Raw genomic sequence first — 22,086 nt, 5'->3', positions numbered from 1 at the left:
TGAGCTGTAAGGCAGACTCAGCTGCTCAGGGCAATGGCTATCTGCAGTGGCTCATTAAATGCCTCCTAACATGTTGAGCTGCACAAGAACAGAGAAGGCAATCTTAAGTGACGTAACAGCTGGGATGCTGATAGCACATTTGCTGCCTACCTCCATGCCAGGATGTTAACAAGCCAGTGATCAGCAAGCACATCAGGGAGATGAGCTTACAGAAAGGACTGGAAAAATGAGTTGCAGGCTTGCTCTGTTCACAGAACTCTTTGCTTGTAACTATATATGTTAAAGAGTGGAAAAAAAGTAGCAAGACTTGGCACATGTGTTCTTTTTGAGAACACTGCACTGGAAATACTTCTTAAAAATGGTCTGTCTCTTACCCCTCTCTCTCTGGATGTTGATTGGGGTAAACCTATGGAGTTGCTCTGAATTTTTTTTTTATTTTTAATAATACAGACGTAAGTTAGAAGATGTTGAAGTAAGCTGAAAATTTTAGAATGGGAAGTCCCTTCTCTTGACTTTTCTTTTTCCTTCTTAATTCTGTTAATTTTTATAAAGGGACTTGAAAGAAAAGAAAAAAAAGTATTTGTACAGACCTGTAACTCTCAAGCAGAAAAGGTTTAGCAGCCTCTTCAAAAGAATGACTCTGAACATCCTCTCAGTATGTTGTTTTATTTACATTAGCCTACTTTGGCCTCTGTTATGATAGCCAACCCCATGTTGCAGTAACAGCCTCCAAGAACCTACAATTTAAGACAAAGTGCTAGTGTTTGAACAAGAGGGGTCTTGGGAACACCTTCTGCTGAATCACTGATCACTGAACGCTCTACACTGAGGTAAAAATCCATGCTGCTGTGGGTACAGGAAGGTTTGGCATAGACATCAGTAAAAATATCTTTGGAAAAGATTCCCCTCCTCTTGAAAAGAAAAGGAAATGAGGAGTTTGCAGTAAGCGAGGAGTGTTCTGGGGAGAATAGGAAGCTTTACATGACAAATTCTCCTTCATCGGTCTAGTATCAATACCATTGAGGTTGCTGACTCAGTGAACATTCCCACTGTATCCTTGACAAAGCTGTTTAATATACCTAGTATTCTGCTTAGCTGACTGAAGACTGAGGGGTTGGATTTGGCTTTCATACGTTGGTTCTTTGATGGGCTGTAGCTTTGCTTGGATCTGGAAATGGCACAGAGTCATGCCCCCAGCATAGTTCTAGGTGAGGAGGGTGTAAGTTGCTTGAGATCTTCTATGACTTGTATTATTTACGTTACTGAAGATGTTGTTAAATATTTTCCTGTTGTTCACTCAAAAATTTCAAAAATTGTCCAGATTGTAATTAAATGTATTCCAGCAAGAATTAAGAAATAAGACCTAAGGATTTACAATGCCTTAAGGTATAGGAAAATGTCTCTTGTTCACAAAGCCTTGAATCCCGTTGGTTGGATTAATGCAGAATCTCCACTACCATTAGTGGTGCAGAGCACATGGTAGCTCTCAGTGCAGCTCTAATTTCATCCAGAAGAAGTCAATGTTACATTTGTATGCTAGTCACTCCCTTGGGACAACTTGCTATTTTTTTCTGTAGTATGAAACAACCAAATTGCCTAACACAGAAAGATGGCCATCAACGCTCTGTAAATACTGGCCTATGCACAGCTGAAACTTAAGGCAGCATAGAAAAACAAATATTCATTCAAGACACCACATGTAAATCTGCACTTTCTTAGAAATGACAGAGATCAGAGACTGAAGCTGAAGAAGAAAGAAGTCATTTGATTTACCTGAAAGAGCTGGTTCTCCTTGCTCTTGTTCTTGCTTTAGTCTTGCTGAAGTCAATGTTGCATTGTAACAGCCAGAGCTTGAGAGTGAGTCAGGTTCTGCTTTCTTCAACATAAAAGGATTAAGCAGAGAGCATTTGGGCAAGCCAAAGTGGGACACCAGAAGTCCAGAAGATGAAGAGCAGATTCAGCACAGAGTGAGTCAGGTTACTTCATAATTTTGCTGGCTCAAGACAATAAGGGGTTCAGGCAGATGGGAGCTTTCATTTTCTTGCTTTCCTTTTGGAATTAACTGCTAAATGAGCAAATCAGTATTTGACCATTGTTTCCACTCCTGGTGTTGATGGGCTTTTGGGGGGTTTTGGGTATTGGGTTTTTTTTGATTTTTGTTGTTGTTGGTTTTGGCTGCTTTTCTTTTTTTACATTTGTGCACAAACAAGCTAACCACTAAAACAAACTCCAGCACAGCAGGCTCAGAAGTGGTTTGAATGTGCTGAAGATCAAAGGGAGATGCTGCCCAGTGTTTGATGTACACTTGTTTTTAATTCAAGGTTAAAGAAACAGTGAAAGCAAGGATATACAGAATGGCCCCTATTGAGAATACATCTGGGAGGTGAAGGGAGAGACATTTCTCCCTAGAACCCCATAAAACTATGCACATATGCTTCTCCCTATTGTTAATCCCTTTTGCTGATGGGATGTGGAGGAGATTTTATACAGTGGTGCAAAATGGAAATCTATTGCAGGAGGAAAGAGTGCTGCAATCCCAGAGGGACTCTTATGTTCAAAACAAAATACAACAATGGAGTTAATTAGCATTGCATGCTTCACAAAATCCCCTCGAGGGGATCTTTCTCTGTTCTAAATCATCACTTCTATGTGAGATGGAAAAGCTCCCACGGAGCAGGCCCCTTCCACAAACTTTTAATAGATATTACCACGGTTTTTCGTCATTTGCCATTGGCTTTGAGAAAGGTAACAGCTGAGCCAGGGCTATTCAGCTGCATTAACCAGCTGCATGTTAATACAGAAATACTCTCCTGTTCCTCCCTTCTGCCTCCACCCCACCCCCCACCCCCAACAAATTAACTCTTTCCTGTCACACTTTCTTCTGCCACTGTGACAAAAGATACACAGGCATAACCATGATCAGTAGTTTTTCATGGCAGTAGTGTTTAACAAAGCTAGAAAATTAAACAAGAGAGGACTTCAGTATGGTTATTTAAATGAAACTTGTGTATCGATGAAGATACCCAAATAAGATCAAGGACCAAAACTGTACTCACCCAATTGAAGCAACAGCCCCTACTCCAAAGATCTTACCACTGAAGAATGCCAGGAAGGAGGGCAAGAGGCCAAGAGGAAGCAACTTGCCCAAAAATCCCCACAGAATTCAAACCCACGTCTCCTGACTCCCACGCCTGCTATAACTCTCAGAGCCTGTCGGCACAAGAGTCTCAGCAAGCCCGGCTATATTCTCACTAAAGTACCCTGCACCCACACAATGCAATTTCCAGTGCATATTAACGAGGGAGACAATCTGTGCTCTGCTCACTAATAGCATACAGTCAATAAGGATTATCACTTCTCTGCTAGTTTGATTGGCCCCCAGTTGCCCTCCCATTCTGTTTTGTTTCATGCCAAAACTGATCAGTACCTGCACATCCTCCACCGATTTGCAATCATGTTGGCCAGATGGCCAAGTCTCTGTTTAAGTGTGGACTTGCCATGAAGTTCAATTCTCTCGTAACTACAAACTACTGGAATCAGCAGCAATGCTCTGCTGCGAATATGCCTGCACTGCAGCACTGGCCCATGCCTGATGCACCTCCCTGTTGCTGATCCTGGATCTCCTTGTCTTCTGAGGAAAGTAAAGAGTCAGGAAGCCCTGAAGACATATTGCAATATGGCAATAGTTTCAGAAAGCCACAGCTAAAGAAATGTTTGAGTAGGAACATATCAGGACACCTTGCAGCTCTCAGTTTTGAGGGGAGGGTGCTTTGTAAAGGAACAAGTCAGACTTTGACAGTGTTTGGGCTACCTGCCGATTTCTGATGAGCAAGGGAGGATTTTGTCATGGGTCACCCCTATTAAACTATGTTTTATTATGATGGCCCCAGGTCAGTCAAGACTGGTGAAGACCCTGGGGCTGACAGGGTCTCTGATAAGGAAGAGATCTTGCTGGTTAGCAGACCTAACTGTAGACTCCCCTTCTGCCAGGGAGGAGCTTGGAGGTAGACCTCTTCCTCTTTCCATTTCAGTACTGGACATTTTTTACTGCTCTCTAACTTAGCTTAATATATTGTTTAATATTCTCCCAGGATCCCAAGGAGCTAGGCCTCAACTTCCCATGGTTGCTAGGCCTGAAGAGCAACTCTGCTTGGAAGCAAGGATCCCTTTACAGCTGAGGAGGGAAAGCCACACTGAGAAGGCAGGCTGTTTGTTGGCACGGGCATGCAGGCTGCCAGTCCGGGGCAAGAGACATCAGTAGCGAATAACTGTCCTTCTTTGCATTTTATTGGCATTTGAATTTAAATGGTGGTGAAGGGAAGTGATCAATTCTAAAATAAGCCATATTCTAACACAAACCATATTCCTCTAGCTGTGCCTAAACTATCACCCACCCACAGCCCTCTCCCCTCCCCTCTTTCCTGAGTCTCACCTGGTACACCACAGTGGCACACCACTGTCTTCCCCTTTCACATGAGAAAACTGGCAGCCAACCCAGGGCAAGAGGAAATGGTTAAGTACATCACTGCTCTGAGAGTTTTTGAGCCCAGCCACTCCTGCCTTTACCTGCTTTTCTTCATTTCCTTCCTTTTTGCTCATTGTGTTAATCCCCTACTTCTCCCATTGCACTCAGTGGCAACTTTAAACTTCACATTTTTGTCAATCACATCCTTACCACCCTTGGCACACCTGGTTGAAAAGTACCACCATCTAGTGGTGACATAGCTCTTGAATGCTGGGTGCCGTTTACATTTGTTGGTCTCCTACTGTGGCAAATATACTGTTCTGAGATAACAACCTTGTAACACTCATAGCGTAGCACTGATGACATAATGTTTCATGATTTTGTGGACATACTCATAGCTCTTTATGGCATGTCCATGAGCATTTTATCACAGCACGTGAGGAGATGTTTCATAGGACTCGATCTACGCATTCTCTGGCTCAGCGCCTAGTCATTTGAACAGTAAACTCCTTTTAGGACTCATGTGAATGTGCATAGAGATAGCAAAGCAAGAGACAGAGGATATAATTAACCACTAAAGTTCCTCACAATCATTGCAAAATGCCAGCAGACTTTGTTATCTCTACAGAGAATATAAGTGGAATTTAAGCACAAACAGGTCTCTGTTCTTGCTCTAGCAGCCTTACTCTCAGATGTTAGGGGCAGAGGCGGTTTCCTCGATCTCTGTGTGTGCCCTTTCTTTCTTAAGTCTTCTTTGGGAATTTGCTGTGGAGACGCTGCTGATGCACAGTCTGTCCTAGTGTAGACCAGCAAAGCTGTTTGAAGATGTGATCTGTGTTGTAGAAACCAGGCTAAGTTTCAAGGAGGGATATGTGAAATTGGTTAAAATCTTAAGAAACTGACTGCATAGAGAAGACTTTGTGTTGTATGGTAGGGTGTAATTGCAATGTGCTGCAGCTGTTCTACAATAACTCTGTATGCAGGTGCCCTTGTGCCACGATTGCAATGCATTTTCCCAGTTCACTGTAATCTGAATCCAGAATGTCCATATGGGGAGTTATTTTACAATTGCTCTTCCTGTTGACTTAATATCCGTGGAAGGAAGTCTGGAGAAACCTGCAGTGTAGGCAAGCCCTGAAGTGACTACCTTCACTTTTGGAGTTGCTGCATTACAGAATAAACCTGAGATGAATAGCGAAAAGAAATGTGAATATAAAGACCTGTAGTAAGAAAGAGCTGCTAGGAATCTACATAAGGCAATTTTATGAAATGGATCAAGATGCTAAAAAATTCAGGTAGGTGCCTAAACACCTTAAATCATTTCCAGAGGAAGGTTAAAGCTCTATTGTTTGAAATTCTTAAAACTGTCAACACACTGGGAAATTCCCTGTAGAAAACAGGCCTGCATTGACTAGTCTTCCAGTGGTCTTTCCCATCTTCATCTTCTGTGATTTATGTGCTTATAAATTCCTTTGTGTTTTGTACCTACCTGGAAAACTTGCCTATGGCTGGTATCCAGAACACCATCGTGTTGAGTTAGGTTGCTCTTTCTTGCTTCCCATTGTCTCTTCTTTGCCCGAATTTTGATCCAAGAGCAGATATGGGCCAGATGGAGCACTTCCACATCAGATCGGATGGCCACCTTTTCCTGTAGTGACATCCACTGCTTATTCCTTCTAGTTCAGTTCTGCCATGTGGTGGTTGAGAATTAAAATGCCCTATCATGGTCAACTGATATCAGAGTCTCTTACTTCCCTAGGTCCTGGACCAACTCCTTGGCTTCAATTTTGGTCCATTTTATTTAAGGTAATTGTACTGAGACGAACAAAATTAGCCTGGGGCAAAACTGGTTTGAATTCAGAATCAGTCCCATATCAGTAGAGCTGTTTTGGAATATTTACTTCACATCATTTTTTAAAAGGCAGATTTATTTCAAAATAGCCTTTAAGCAAACTGCCTGTTAATGCAACTGTTTCATGTAAATGTGCCCAAAGCTCTTCCTTGCCATGTATACAGCAGTATATTTGCATATCAGAAGATTTCACATAGCTTCTCAAGTTACTGTACATGCCTAAATACTTCCAATTGCCACAATAACATTTTGGAAAAAAAGCTTTTACGAATGCTTCACCAGGCAAATCAGATTTTTCACAGAAGCAGAACAACAATTCCTTTCTCCTAGAAAGATGCTTTCAATGAGAGTAGAATCAGTACAGTACTTAGTTACAATACTGGCATGTCAGATGTTTATTGAGTCAGCAAAGGAGATATAAAAAGAACTGGCAGGGCTCTGCAAATCACTTTGATTTTTTTCTAGTGACTCTACTACAGTAAACAGTAAATAATGTAAATAGCAAAGGTGTTCTCATTCACAGAGAAATGAAATGGGAAGTCAAATTCCCTTTTTTTCCTCAGGATAAGAAATCTTTTGAAACCCTCTGATGCCATTTCTTATTCCATCAGTATTGCATTAACTTGATATGTTACTGTTAAACAGCCACGCTTAAATACATCAAATGGATTAATGATGGCACTTTATCAGGTATAGTTTCTGTTTCTGTAAGACATCTCTAGACATATAGAAACTACTTAAAAGGAGAAAGGAAGTTTCTTTTCTTCACTGATTCAGGGAACTGTGTGTAACTGGCTGATACTTCTTGAACATCCTGATTAGTCCCAGACTGGTCATGGCTATGACAGGGCAGATAAGGTAAGTGGGCTTTGAAAATCGCTCTGACATGAGTTAGTGCAGCTTCGTGGTGCTCTCAGCTGTACTGGAAAGCAAGCAGAGGCAACTCTTCCCTGTCCCAGAGACATAGCAAAGGTAGTTGCAGTACTGCCAGGCATAACTCAACCATAGTGGAGGTATGAACTCAGTGAGCTGTCTTGTACCGTCTTTGCTTATCCAGTATCACTGTATGTAAATCCACAGGCCTGAGGACAAGGAAGAAAACAAGCAGCTCACAAGGGAGAGTAGTTTCATCATTGATAAAGGAGAGCACTAAAAGCAGTGAGTCACTGGGCACCATTTACAAAGCAGTAAATAAATGCTGTGTAGTCATTTATTACTTATCTTTTTTAGTTTCAAAAGTTAGAGTGAAAACTCTTCCCTGTGCCAGTCGCACTCCTGTTTCTTTCTCCCGTAAGCATTCAGGAGCTCATCTCTCCCTGTTCAGTTCCCTCCCAGACAGGCACTCTCCCCTTCCCTTCCTACCATTCTGGGGCTCACATGATTGCTGGCTTAAATATATGACTCTGCACAAATAACTTTCAGCTTGTGGGCCACGGCCTGCCTCCCCCTGCTCTTGAGGAACGTCACTAAATCACTGCCAGCCCTGGCATGAAGCCTGGCTCCGATTGTGTCATCTTGCTCTTGTGTCACTCACRGCTGGGGGCATGGTGAGGTCGGGGACTTTCTGGTGAAACAGGAAAGGTTTTTCCAAAAGGAAAACTGAACCAAACAAAAGGAGAGCCTTCCTTCACTAGCCAGGTTTTCAATGCTCTGCATTCTTGAGTGGGACAGTTAGCAATTTCCTCCCCTTTCAGCTGCTGCTGACACATGGCTGGTTGGTTTCCAGCCTCCTCTGTGCACATTGTTCTGCGAGTGTTTGTCTTAGCAGAGTGCAAAGCCAGCCGCACCTTGCAATTAATAAATATGTGTCAACACTCAGTGCAAGCCTGATTATTATCATTATTCCAGAATTAGAGGGCTGGCACAGTCATTGAGCTGCCTGAGGGCCTGATCCTGCCAGGTGCTCAGCACTCTTCATTTCTATTGGCAGCAATGAGAGGGAAGGCCAGGAGGGAATTACAAGATTGAGCTATTCGAAGGGTGATTTTTTATTTAATCTCAAATTCTAAAAGAGATTATTCCTATCAAGACAGAGGAGCAAAGCAAAATTAATAGCTAGGGGCCATCCCCTCAACTGGTATAAAATAATGCAGCTCAGTTAACAATAATTAATCATTTCTGATTTACATCAGCTGAGAATCTGGCCCTGGGTTGATAAACATGAAATGGAGATTATAACAGGAAATTAATAACAGTAAAAGCTAACCTAAAAGCTGAACATGTGGGCAGGGATTCCTCTGTAGGTTGCTGCGCAGGGCTTGAGTTGAATTTCTAATCCATCTTGACACTGGTGGGTCAGAGAACTCACCATGTTATGCTTGGAGCTGTGGCCCTCCTGAAACCAGGGTCACACAAACATATCTGGAGTCAAGATTTGAATCCCTGAGCCTGGTTATGATTTACATTAAGGCCTCTTTTCACTTGAAATGTTGCAACATTTCCCTAACACCCTGTGCACTGCTAGAAAAGTAAAGAAACCTTGGGGCCAGATGTTCAAAGGTGGCTAGGTTCCTGAAAATGCAGAGAGGGCATATTTTTAAAATATCTCTTCAGGTTAAGTCCTCAGCTTGATTTCAACAAGAGTTAGGCATTGCTTCTTGTGCTGATACTTAGTAGGATTTGCAGAAATGCCTAACTGGTCTTTAGGTATCTCAGTAACTTTAGAAATCCTGCCTCTTGGGCAAGAGGGGAATTGGGCCTTGCAGCAGGATTCAGCTGGATCCTAAGAAATAGACAGTTCTTGTTAAAGTTGCTGCATCAGGAGGGTAGAGAATTGAGTTAGAAGGATGGAAATAAATAGGTCCTTGACACAGAGTTGTGGCCTGAATGGTACTTCCGTAAGAGTGTGGGAAAAGACGCTCACTGCTAGTTAATCTTTTCCATCCCTGATGGACTGAGCTCTTCTTAGCACCACTTAGAGCAAGAGAAGAGTTGCAATGGGTGCTGGGGAGTAGGCCTGAATAGAGTGCAATCCAAGAAATCGTCAAGGATTTCTGAAACAGCTGCCTTGAAGGAGGCCGGCTGCTGAAACTCAGTACAGCTTTAGGCCTGGGAACTGCTAACCAAATAAAATAAAAATGGAAATTCCTCCAATAACCATTACTAATGGAGCAGTTGTTGCTCCAACCCTCTATGTTCCTTTCCAGTCTTCCTGAAGACTGAGGCCTGTTGTTAAGAGATAAAACACCAAACCACGTAAACCATGTTCCTTAGTGAATGGGAAAGTGAAGCACGTTCAGGTTCAGCAGAGTACTGAAGGGTCATACTGTGGTTAGAAAGGGCCCTGAGCCTAAAGCAAAACTGGAATCCAAAGCTGGAGACCTCGCCTCTGAGATCATGGTCAAGACCAGTAAAAGTGGATCCCAACTGGAACCAAACATGCTCCGTCTTGATTGAGGACTCTCTCATCATGGTAACACTGCAGTCCTTATCCAAATGATTTCTACAGTCCGGACCTGTCTAAGGAGCATAGAGAAGCACCACATCTCTCTGTCAGCTGTAAGCCTGACTTCCTTGCCTGCATTTAGATCTCCAGTTTGTCTGACATTGCTTTAGGGGTGTCAAACCACAAGTGTGACTCACCATGGCTAAATAATACTATCATCCAGGGCCTCCATGTTTATCATCTTTCTTGAGTACTGTGGAAATCAGCTCTTGTACTTAGAAATTGCTGATTTGCCTCCTCACAAGCTTATGCATGCATGTTAACCTCACTGATCCTGTCTGTGTAATAATATCAAGAAATGGCTTTTCCTAGCTAACTTTAACAGTCAAAACTGCAGTTGTGGTCCAGGACTACTTTAAGGCATGGAACCACAGGTTCCAGACCCTACACCACTCTTTGACAAGGTTCCTGAGGTCCATCAGCCAATCCAGAGGGCATGAAATACTCTGAATAATGTATAATTTCCTGGTTTAGATAATCAAAACTCACATCCTCTGTTAAAGGTATACAAAACTTTCTCATATTTTTATAACAACTGTTTGCATTTCCAGATACATAGCAGCACAAGTTCAAACCATGTATGTATTAGTTGTGTCAGACCTCCTGGCAAAGGTAGCAGATAGGCAACTTGCCGGACTCACTCAGTGCTCTGCATGTACATGGTTGTTCGCTCATGGCCACCATCTGCTCAGGGCAACAGAGTGAGCCTGGACTGGGGACTGACACAGTTTGTCGCATAGCGGCGGTTAGCCACCATCATCTACGTTTTCATAGCAGCAGGCTGAAACTGCTGAAAAAAACAGCCTCACTGTTTTCCTTTCAAATTTCTCCCTAAAACGTCTCTTTTTATGATGCTTTCCCAAAAAATACCACAGCCCAAACTTGTTTATGGTTTAGCTGCCCTTACAGCTTCTCTCTGACACTTTCTATTGTTCTTTTAAACTTCTTAAGCCAAAAGGTACCCTTTTCTTCTTTTTTTTCCTTTTGTTTTCTGTTCATACTTTACCTAGCAGAGTTGTACTCTGTAGCAGAGTAGGATTGGTGCATGAGCTCTGTGGTAATGCAAATAGCACTATTATTTTTTAATAAAATGAGGGAACTTCTTTTTCATTCTGTGGTAAGGCAGTGAGAGAAGCCACAGTTATCAGTTCCTCAGTGCCTCTGTGATAAGTTGCTTGTGACTGCAGTTAGGTGATTTTTTTAATCTCTGCCCTTTAACGGGAAGAAATATTTTCCAAAACTGCATTGGCATGCCTGAAATTCTCCACGGTGCCTTCTTGCTTCTGGAAAACCTGGATTTCACTGAGTAATCAGGAACCTTAAAAAAACGGGAACAGGAGGGATTATCCTGCAGACAATCCAGAAGGTAGATGCCTGCCTCCGTCTCAGCATTGCTCTTCAGGACATTCCCCTCTGCCTTTGCCTGCCTTTGGAAGGCCTGTTCTGCACAGGATCGCAAAGCCACTGGCTTTAAGACCTTGTTTGTGCATTATGACTATAGGAGCTCATTAAATTAGCAGATTAAAGCCCAAATCCTCAAAGGTATTTAGGCACCTAAATCTGTTTAAGTCTTTTTGATCCCAGTGGGGTTTGGCACCTACATGTTTTTAAGGAGCTGGATTTAGTGTCCTGTTTGAGGGAGGAGGAAGGGAGGGCAAGGAGCAAGATGCATTTTTGTGCACAATGTGCCTGAAAGTACTGGATACTGGGAATGAAGGATGTTAGGCTCTGGGTTACAGATCTGAAGATTGTAGAAATAATAATAAACGATGGAGAGAAGTTTTACATGTTTAAAAGAACCTGCATTTTCCTTCCAACTTTTCAAAATGTAGGGGGGCAAACCACACACTTTCCAACACTCAGATGCCTTTTTTTTGTGTGTGTCTGATTTGTCTCTTTTCCTCACTGCTGGTCTGTCACTGACCACCATCTTCTTCAGGCAAGGACTGTGCTTTGCTCCGTGTCTGGAAAGTGTTTGGCAGAGCCTGGGCAATAAGAGTGTGGCTTTCAAAGCAGGCCAGGCACTACAAGGATTCACACAGCCCTGAAGTCCCACACAATAGGAAGAGCACAGTGTGTTGACTTTTTGGTATTTGTTATTGTTGGTCTTATGTGCTGGTAAGCTGGTTTCAGCTCCTTTTCCTAAGGATTTCTCTGGAATAATCCAGCCTCAATGTGACAGGTTCTGATGAATATCTGAATTGCAGTGGGAACGTTATAGCTGTGCCTGGGCATGAGTCTTACCCCAGAGTTAATTTCTTCATGTCTGAACCAGGCTACTTCCTGGATACCATCATATGTTAGAAAAATGCTTATCTTGTCAGGAAGGCAGAGGAAAAGGAGCTGAGCAGCAGATGGTGGTGGTTTGTCCCTGGAGCCCTTCACTGGTTCAGAGGGCTGGTGGCCCTGTCTCTGCTCAAGGACGTAGCACAATGTGGGATTGCACTGGAAGGCCTCCTTTCACCTGTATGTCTGAGGCATGTATAGCTACACAGCCTCAACATGCAACCAGTCTGATAAAACTCAGCTGTTCAGAGGGTGCATATTATATGTGTCTGGCAGACATAAATGTGTGCTTGTACTTATCTTTTATGAAAACAAATGAATAAAAACATCTACTGCTGCAGCCTCTGAGTGTGTGGGAAGGCAAATTCTGCAGGTAGAAAAAACAGCTCCTGATTCCCTATAGTCTCCCTACTCCCTCTGCCAGGTCCTGTCTGACTGAAAACAGCCTCCCCTTTCCTGATGAGAAGGATAAGTGGTGCCCACCAAGCCCATCAAATTGGAGCTCGAGGAAGCACTGATTAAGACATGAGCAACAAAGGTCTACTTCCGAGGCATTGCTGTTCGGGGTGCCGGTGGGCCATCTGCCTGCCAACCCCATGGCAGGAGCCACATTCCCAGGACCTCTGGAGACACTGGGAGAATTTCCTCCTCAGTTATTTTCAGGCGGCATCTGTGTCTCTCACTAGCCATCGATGCCACGAGGCACAGTGCCAAAAAATCAGCAGCTTGGCAGCTTCTCTACATGGACTCAAGAAATATATTCTGGATTATCCATACCATCTGCCTCTCACAGGTGTTCATCTGGAAGGAGGGGGGGAGGAGGAGAAGGGCACCTGAGGGCATCAGAATTGAACAGGAAGTGTTTTATAGGGCAACACACATTGTAGCAGCTGGTGCTGGTGAAGGAGGAAAGAGAAAGAACAGGTACTAATTCCTAGTCTGGAAAGATTAAGTTTACTCCACAGTTTCACCGAAACTGAGCAAATCTCTGAGTACTTATCCTCTGGTTTGCTGGGGGGATTCAGGATAGGGGAGGTTCAGGGTAAGGATCCACAGGATTATGTGTGGGGGGAGGCAATTTTCAGGGTAAGTTTGGAGAGAAACTCTGTGGCGCGTGCCTTATTTGTGTGTAAGTGGAGGTTTGGAGCAAGCATCTGCGGGCCGTGGGCTTGGTATTACATAAGCTATGGCAAAATGCTGTTATCTCTCAGCAGGCACCACAAAGGTCTCATCCTTCTCTACTTATTCATGGTTAATCATTAATATTTTCCTGAAAGCGGAACCGTAACAGTTCTCACAGAACTGCAAAGCCACATTTATAAAGGAAGATCTTATTTGTGAGGAGATGAAACAGTGACAGCAGTGAATGCTTTGCTCTCCCCTGTGCTGCAGAAATGCTGTTTCCTGCCCCTCCCATGAAAAGAATTTGCTGCAGCAGTCCCGGAGCTGGCTGCACACCTACGGAAACCACGGGCCACAACAGTGTGCGAGCCCGCAACAGCAACACCACCACCCGTCACCGTCTCACCTTCAGGGACAGCCATTGGCCAGCAGAAGCTAGAGCTATTATACTTGCTGGGCTCCCCTTACCGCCAGTGAAGCAGGGTGATGGGCATGCAATATACCATTTATTAGCTGTCCCTAGAAAGCGATTTGTCTCTGCTCCCAAGCAGGAATTCCAAAGCAGGAAGGTATTTCTGCTGTTCTGAGACAACCTCAGCCCAACGCTAGGTAGGTCCAGCCCACATCTTGCCTGGTAGGTACTCCTGCTGTAATCATGCCTGTGGGTCTTGGAGCAGTCATGAAGTTGCTGAGGAATGCCACCACCGCTCCCTTCTCCACCCTCAGCATAACCATCACACTGAAGTCTTCTCTAAGGCCTGCAGAAAGTGCTGGGCCAGCTGTGCTGCTAACAGTGGCACCTCCACTCTCCATTGCCTTCAGAAGCAGTCAGGGGAATGGACAAACTGTGCAGCTACTTTGCAAGAAATAAAGCCGGGCAAGTCATGAAAGAGTTGCACGGGGTGGCAGGGGGAGAGAAAAAGAAAAAAAACACTCTCAGCTCCCCATCTGCAAGCCGTTGCTGCACAAGAATGCAGCCCAGAGCTGGTGTGAGGAAAGAGATTATTGTTTCATGTGGTTTCCAGATAACCACTGAAAACATACATGATTGAAGCTGACCTTGTGATACCATATTACYGCTTATATTTTCTTTAAAAGTACAGGAAACTGTGTTGCCTAGCCCTAATGAGACTGGTGGTGGAGAATCAAGCTCACAGCACACGAGGGAGGTACAAGGGCTGATGACTAGAGTATTACCTTTCAGCCACAGCTCTCCTCTTGTCTTCCTGTTGTGTCCATCATCCTCTGGAGTATACTATCTATGCTGTTTCACTGTAAAATATGCCCCTTCACCATTATCCACATGGTTTTCTAATCCCTCAGCCTGAACCACTGGGCTTTGCTTTGCCTCCTCTGTGGAGCTACATATAATATTTGCAAAACTCATGTTGCTACACAGACTCTAGAGAGGTGTATGATGCAGGAACTGGCCACCTTTTTGGTGTTTCCCTATCACAATGCTTCAGGCCTAATTGCAGGTTACAGCTTTTCCATTAGTGACATTGTAAATAGACCAGAGCCTTGATCAAAGCAATTTTAATTTGATACTCATGGTAATGAAGATATGCAATAAGCAAAGAGAAGGCTTTGGTCTTTCCAACTAGACCAGGAAAATCCTGACTGAGCTCAGGGAGGCTCACAATGTACTCTTGGTACATTAACTATCCACATGGTATAAGGCTCTGGAGAGTTCTTGTTTTATTCAATATACTGAATTACATCAGTCTTTATTTCCTAGTGTGGACTTTCCATTTTTATCACTACATTTTTGTGTCAAGCACAGAATTAAAATACCCCAGATGCTAATGACTGTTTATTGGGAATGTAGTAAGTGGGGAAACTGAGACTCAGAAATAAAATTTCAAACATTTATAGATAGGAGAGGGCAAAAGATATTGTCGGTTATCCATGAGTACTGTTTATATTTCTTATAATGATGTGTATAAAGTTATATAAAGGCAGTAATGTCTTTGGGCACCTTGTCATCTTTAATGCTAACTTTTTGTGTCACTTGTTTTGGAGATGAAGGACAGAGAACAAGCATCATCTTAGTCCTGGTGAAAAGTGCAAAACTGACAGCCTTGAAAACAAGTACTTAAAACATCAATGTGTCAAGCAGAGCAGAGACAGAAATACCCACCCAAGGTCTACTGCAAAGAGCTGCACAAGACTACGGGTAGAGAGAGCTACTGAAATGCTCCTCTGATCCTGGCTGCTTCAGATGCTGGAAAGGGTCCAAGGACAACATGGGAGAGCCTGTCTGAGTTGCAACATGGGCCTGCGTAAGCCATTGCAAGCATCCCAAGACCATATAAGCCACAGTCCTGTTTGGCTTCCCAAAGGCTGGTATGTGTGCCATTAGGCATTTTATGGCAAGCCATGACTGAACTTCAGGAAGACCTATAAGTTCAGTGACTACAGAGCTGAATTTTGCAGCAGCTTCATGAGTACTTGTATAAAATGAGCTTTGCCCTGTATTGTTTGCAAATGTATCAGACAATAAATTGCATAGCCGCTGTGCTGCCTCCCCAAAGTTTCAGGGTCACCATGTGATATACAGACTGGTTGGACTGATTTCATTCCCAGGGGAGAAAAAGAAAAGAGAAAAAGAAAATGATGACACAAGGTTCAATTAATAATTAATTTGAGGACTGGAATATAATTATTGCAGATTTTGTAGAAAACAAGTCTCTTCAAGCAAAATGAATTTATTACATCAATGTAGGGGTTTTTTTTTGAACGGCCGATATGTTTGACAAATTGCTTCATGCCATTCTGTTTAAAAATTAGCACTGTACAGTTTCCCCAGAGTATGCCTTACAATGGACTAGGAAACACACTACTAAACTTTTAAAAAGTAGTAGTCACCATATGTTGTGATACTGGGGGCTTCATGCATCAGCATTAGCATCGAGAGCATTCAACATTCCAAATGAATGCTCTGGAAATGAATATAAAATCACTGCTAATAAAATTTGCAGATGACATAAAGATAATGATGAGGACAGAGCACTCGTACAAACTGACCAGGATCTTAGCAATCCAGGATCATTCAAACAAAATGTGTTTCTATGCAGTGAAATGTAAAGTAATTCATTTAGCAATGTGGAATTGAGCCAAAGCTACAAACTTCATCCTGTTAAAGAATGGGTCTGAAAAAGATTATAGTAGAAAAGCAATTCAACATGTACTCTAAAGGCGATTCTGTGATAAAACATGACCAGTCTTACCCTGGGACTTTTAAACTGATGATTAGTGAGTAGGACTAAGGAAGTGATTTTACTGGCTAGAACATTGTGGCAAGTGATAGTGGAACACGACATCTGTTTTTGGTGTCCACATGTTTAAAGGATATTTGAAACAGGAAAGGGCCTCCAAAAGGAGAAGAATCTTTGCAGTAAGAGATGTAAGAGCTCAGTGCTTTAGCTTATCAAAAAGAATATTGAGGGGACTGGCTTATAGTACATAAGTACCTTTTTCATAAGGAGAAAATAGAAGGTTTCTGCAATGTAGTGAAGAAAAGTAATAAGGACTAATGGCTGGAAACTAAGGCCAGACAAATTCAAATTAGAAAATTAAGGACCTTTTTTTATAGTGAAGGTGATCAACCACTGGAACACAAGACCAAAGGAAGGGATCATTCTCCATCTCATGACATCTTCGCATCAGGCTGTGCCTTAGCCAAATGCAAATTATTAGCCTCATTACAGATGTAACTGCATGGAATTTAATGGCCTGTGATGCACAGGAGGCTATACCAGATGATCTAATGATCCCTTTTCACCTTAACCTCTGTGCACCAATGAATAAAAGGAATGAATTCTTGTACTGCAGAGAGGTATTGCCAACTGGGAAAGGATGAACTGGTGCCTTTGGCATCCAGAAAAGACTGGAGGATGCTTCTAACAACCAGAAGCTTGTTCTGAAATTTTAGTAATAACATTAGAGGGAAAGAAATTAATTTATATTTTTTGCGGCATTTCCCATGGCTAAATTCTTTCCTACCAGCAACCTCAGAAAACAGAAAGTTTCCTTATTTCCTTCCCTCTCAATATCTGCTTTGAAGACATCCCACAAGCAAGTCATCTGTAGGTGTCTATTATTATCATCAGTCATAAATAGTTAATACTAAGCCCAGTCCAAAATCCTTTAAAATTAGCAACAGTCAACCCTGAATTCTTCCAGTGGAAGTTTTATCAGGTTCACTGACATTCATGTAGTCATTAGGCAGTTTTATGGCACCTGCACCCAATGAGTAGCGTACTCCTTAGCTACACTGGCTTAGATCTGCATGTGCACCTGGGAAACCCATCTGCATTGCTTCAAACTCTACACTGTACCTTTTTCTTTATAAACCAGCCAGAAGTTTTTTTTTTAAATGACACATACGATTCTGTTATCCACTTCTGGAGCAAATTATATTTTGCTAAGCTTTAGGATATTCTGGAGAGAGACAGTCTTTTCCATAACTAGAGGAGTAATGCCTTCCATCATAAAGTTCAATTTCACAATATCAACCAAGTAACTTTGTTTTTAAACAATAATTCAGCTGAAGACTTCCCTGTTTCCCCCCAAAACAAGGGACAATATCATACAAGATATGAAGGAAATTCATCACTACAGTTTTGAATTAGCTCCTATAACAAAAATATCCTTTTCCGGGATGTTAATTTTTTCTCTCATACCTGCCTCCCTGCTTCATCAAATGTAGCTTATTACCATCTATTTCATCAAATCTTGAAAACTTAGCCTTTAGGTACTCTAGAAGAAAATGTGTTTAAGCAAAGTAAAGAACTTGGATGTGAAAGGCCAGCTCTACTTCTGCTTATTTCCCTGGGAACTATGGATCAAATTTTCTCAATATTGGTAAGAATTTTTTGAGTTAAGTAATAACCAAACTGAATATTGTACATTTGATGAGTGAGAAAAACATAATAAAGCCTCTATTCTGCAGCAGTCATTTTTTATTACCTGGCTGTTTTTATTATTACAATGTTCTTGCCTATAGCTGATGTGTGAAAAGGAAGTATCTACTGTTTTATGTACATTACTTCAGCATAGTACTGGTCCATACTTAGCTCTCCTAGCTAGCACAGTAATATAATTAATAATAATACTTGATATACTCTACAGGCAGAAAATGTGTAACAGTGATAAATGTATTAGGCTCAAGAAGGGATTTACCTTACAGCAGGCTAACTGGGTGAAAAGACATGAGAATAGAATGGTAACAGGTAGATCTAGGGCATTTGGAGACTTCATTATGTAATAAGGTCTCCAGATAATAATGATTGATATAGTTATTTAACTGGTTTATGAGACTACACACCTATATAAATGCATACATACATATGTATATTTAATACATAAGGAACTTTTGTCCATTCAGAATGCAGGACACTACTTATTTTATTCTGTAATCAAGAAAGCCCTGTCAGCTTATCCATAATAAAAAAGTCTGAAATTTTACCAAGTTCTGGCCCATTCTAGGTAGACCAGCTACACTTTTCTTCTCTATATTTTTTTCAAAAAAGCCCTATAGAAACACATCACAAAAGCATTAACTCCTACTGGGGCTATTTTTTCAGCTGGCAATGACAAGCTGTCACTAGAGAGCAGATACTTTGGAAAAAAAAAAAAAAAAGCCTAGCAGAAAGGACAGAGAGTCCAGGAACTGGGAAACTCATCTTGAATTAGAAAACACACAACGAGTTGCCTGTCCTGCTGCTGATACCTCTTGTGGGAACAAGAGAGAATTCAGGGAGAAAGATAAGGGGGCACACGGGAAAAACACTACGTGGCAGCCAAAACACATCACCCTTTTGCAACATGAGTAACGAACTAGCTGGTGAAGGCCAGACAGTTTGTTCCAGCTGCATGGCAGAGGAGGGAGCGATATGGAGGTATCACGGTCCGCCCCTGACCACAAAGGGTTGCATCCCAAAAAATAATTGCTGCTCACAGACTAACTGTTGACCTATAGTACCCCCAGCCTCATTATCCCTGATTACCATATTAAAAATCACACCCTTTGCTGCATAATGATATGTAAATAAGGGGGGCATACCCCCAACAACTGCGCAAATGGCAATCTGGCCAATGAAGTATGACTGCCGCACTTCCACATCCCACCTTCAGCAACTATAAAACAGAGGATAGTTCACTAAAGTTTTTGGAAGGGAACAAAACAGAACCCCCGACCTGTTCACTGGAGATTGCTGACGAGCGAGCCTCCTTCTCCCCTCCCCCAAACAGGGACGCCTCTTTGGTAAGACTTGCGCCTCCGACAAACGTCGGACATTACCCGGGAAAATATATTATTATTGAAAGCGCTTAATTGTTAGTTTGAGCTCATAGAAAGAAAATTTGTAGCAGCAAGTGCATTTATCAACGGCAATTCCAAACCTGTTGTATCTGTTGCTTTAATAAAATCTTATTCTTTTTACTTTGTGAAACTGTCTCAGGGAAAGTCCTCAAACGGGGGGCTCTGGCAGGCAAACGTAAATTATAAAGATAAGGAAGGGCCTTCCGTCCCTCCCTTTCACGCGACACCTCTTTGCCTTGAGACCACACAGGGAATTTCTCTTTAGTGTCTCTGGTCCCTCTCCAGTAGTTCTGTACCACACAGACATGTTGTGAGTCTCTTAGATCTGGTTGTAATGAGGAACCATATCGAGAGAGAGCTGAGTTAGATATGAGAGACAGCAGGATAATATCTGCCTTTATTAGGGGACAGATACTGCCTTGAAAAGCCAGGACATGGATCCCTGCTGTTAGGATATGAACACAAGGATTATTAAATGAATGGGTGTCATAACAGAAATAATAACACTGACCTCTAGTTTTCATCAGTCTTAATGTTGTTCCCTCATTATAACAAACTATTTACCCTTTGGCCTCATTTTATGCACATGGGAATCAGATTATTGCCTCATAAAACAAAGGAGCAGTGAGATTATCACTTAAGTAATGGCCCCAAACATACTGTTAGCCCAGTGTCATGGACTGTTGCTATACAGCAGAGCAGTATAACTCCTTTCATTAGGGCACGGTCCCAGCAATACAGGCAGTGGAGCAGGTAGAAATGTCACGGAGCGAGTGAGCACAGCTTCCCATTCACCCTTGGAGCAGTCAATCCCCTGAATGTTATCCCTGGAACTTGTTAAACCTCAGAAAGCTCATATCCATTTAGAAGTGATAGCTGCTGCCTCCGTGCCAAATTGCTTTATCAGTTCTAGATAGCCCATTTTTTTCCCCCGGTATTTGCTGATAAAATGTTTGCACACTGTTACATGGGGAAATACAGAGCACGGGGGGGAAAAAAAGAAAAAAAGGAGCCTTGATAATTTAAGAGCTGGCATTTCAGAACTGGAATGCCAAGTTTTTTAGATCTCGTTGACATTTAACCCTGGGGTTCTTCCTCCCTCTTGCTTTTTCTTAATGTTTAAAGCAGGCAGAATGGTCCTGTGTTAAGGGTGTGTAGTTGGATACCTCTACTGGGGATTCTTGTGACCAGCTGAAAGCACACAGCAGTGACTGAAGTCTAGGGAGACAAGGATCTGTGGATATAATGCTGGCATTGTCTACACTTTCATTTCTCCTGTTCGCTGGCCCCTCTCCTCCTCTGCGTTCATTGTCATTATTACATTTATGTTGGGAGAGAGGCCATTGTAGGCTGCATATTTATTAATCATTCTTACCTGCTTCTCTTTTTGTTCTTTGCTCTGGTTCTTTTCAGTGCAGGGAGACAGAAATGCAGTAGCATATGATAGCAGAAGTACTTACACAGCACTTTTTCATCCACAGATCTCCCAGTGCTTTATAAAGGTAAGTGCTAATATTACAATTATCATCCCTGTTTGCCAAATCAGAGAAGCGAGGTTAAGAGATAAACCCAAGGGCACACAGCAAGCAAGTGATACGGGGTGGAAGGGACTCCACAGCTTCCATCCAGCATGTGCTTCTTAATCCGAGCATCTTGGTGGAAAGGCCTCTGTTGTCCTTAATCAGGGACATTTTTCATCAGCAGGAAGGCATTCCTTTTAATAGCAATGTTCTCTGGGAGCAGCAGAACTCCTTAAGTTAGCGGACGAGCCATCACAGTGGAATATTATCTGTGCTGCAGAAATAGAGTTACTTTGGTCTCCAGACTCTGCAAAACTCTGTCCCAATGACTGCTGCCTATAGAGTCTACTAGGGTGGATGGGTAAGCAGGCTGCAAAGGATGTTGGGGGGAGTCAGGAAATGAATATATCCATCAGGAGATTTAGAAGAGGTGACTAAACCCAAGTTCCTTAGCAATTACCTCTAAATGGCCTCCTGCCCAGAACTGGGGTCTGACCGCCCTGGGTAGGCAGAACTTCCCCTGATTTCACAGACACAGGAGCAAAATTTTGATTTTCCTGAAAGTAGTGGTGTCTGCATAACATCACACTGCTGATTTTTATATCTTGATTTCAGCTTTGTTTATCTTCTGAAAACAGTTATAAAAATAAAATCCAGATTTTTTTTTAAAGTGCTGATGGGAATTGGAGTCTGGATTTCTCAGGAATTAGGTAATGGGAGAGAGAGAATCTTTGGCTTTAAGTCACCCATTCAACTTCAGTCAGGTCAGATGTGTGTTAGCATTTATATTGTCCGCTATCCCACGTACTGGGAAGTTGGTGGTCTTATGCTGATGCATAGCTCAAAAGGATCATTTTACTAGCAATGTGAAGAGGATTTATTTGCAGCATGGCTGAGGAGTACATGAGCAGGAAAAATTAAACAGACCCGAAGCCTTTGGGCTGAGCCAGGATTTCAGTACACTGGAGGATGCTGCAGATAATGCTGAGCACGCTGCACATCTCTTGCAGGTAATGGACCTAGGGCAAAAGCCTGCAGTGCAATCAGTCCAGCACCTTCTCAAAGATGGTA

Source organism: Apteryx rowi, unplaced genomic scaffold, assembly GCF_003343035.1.
Source record: "Apteryx rowi isolate R43461 unplaced genomic scaffold, aptRow1 scaffold_234, whole genome shotgun sequence".
Taxonomy (NCBI): Eukaryota; Metazoa; Chordata; class Aves; order Apterygiformes; family Apterygidae; genus Apteryx; species Apteryx rowi.
Note: the sequence above shows the minus strand (reverse complement) of the source record.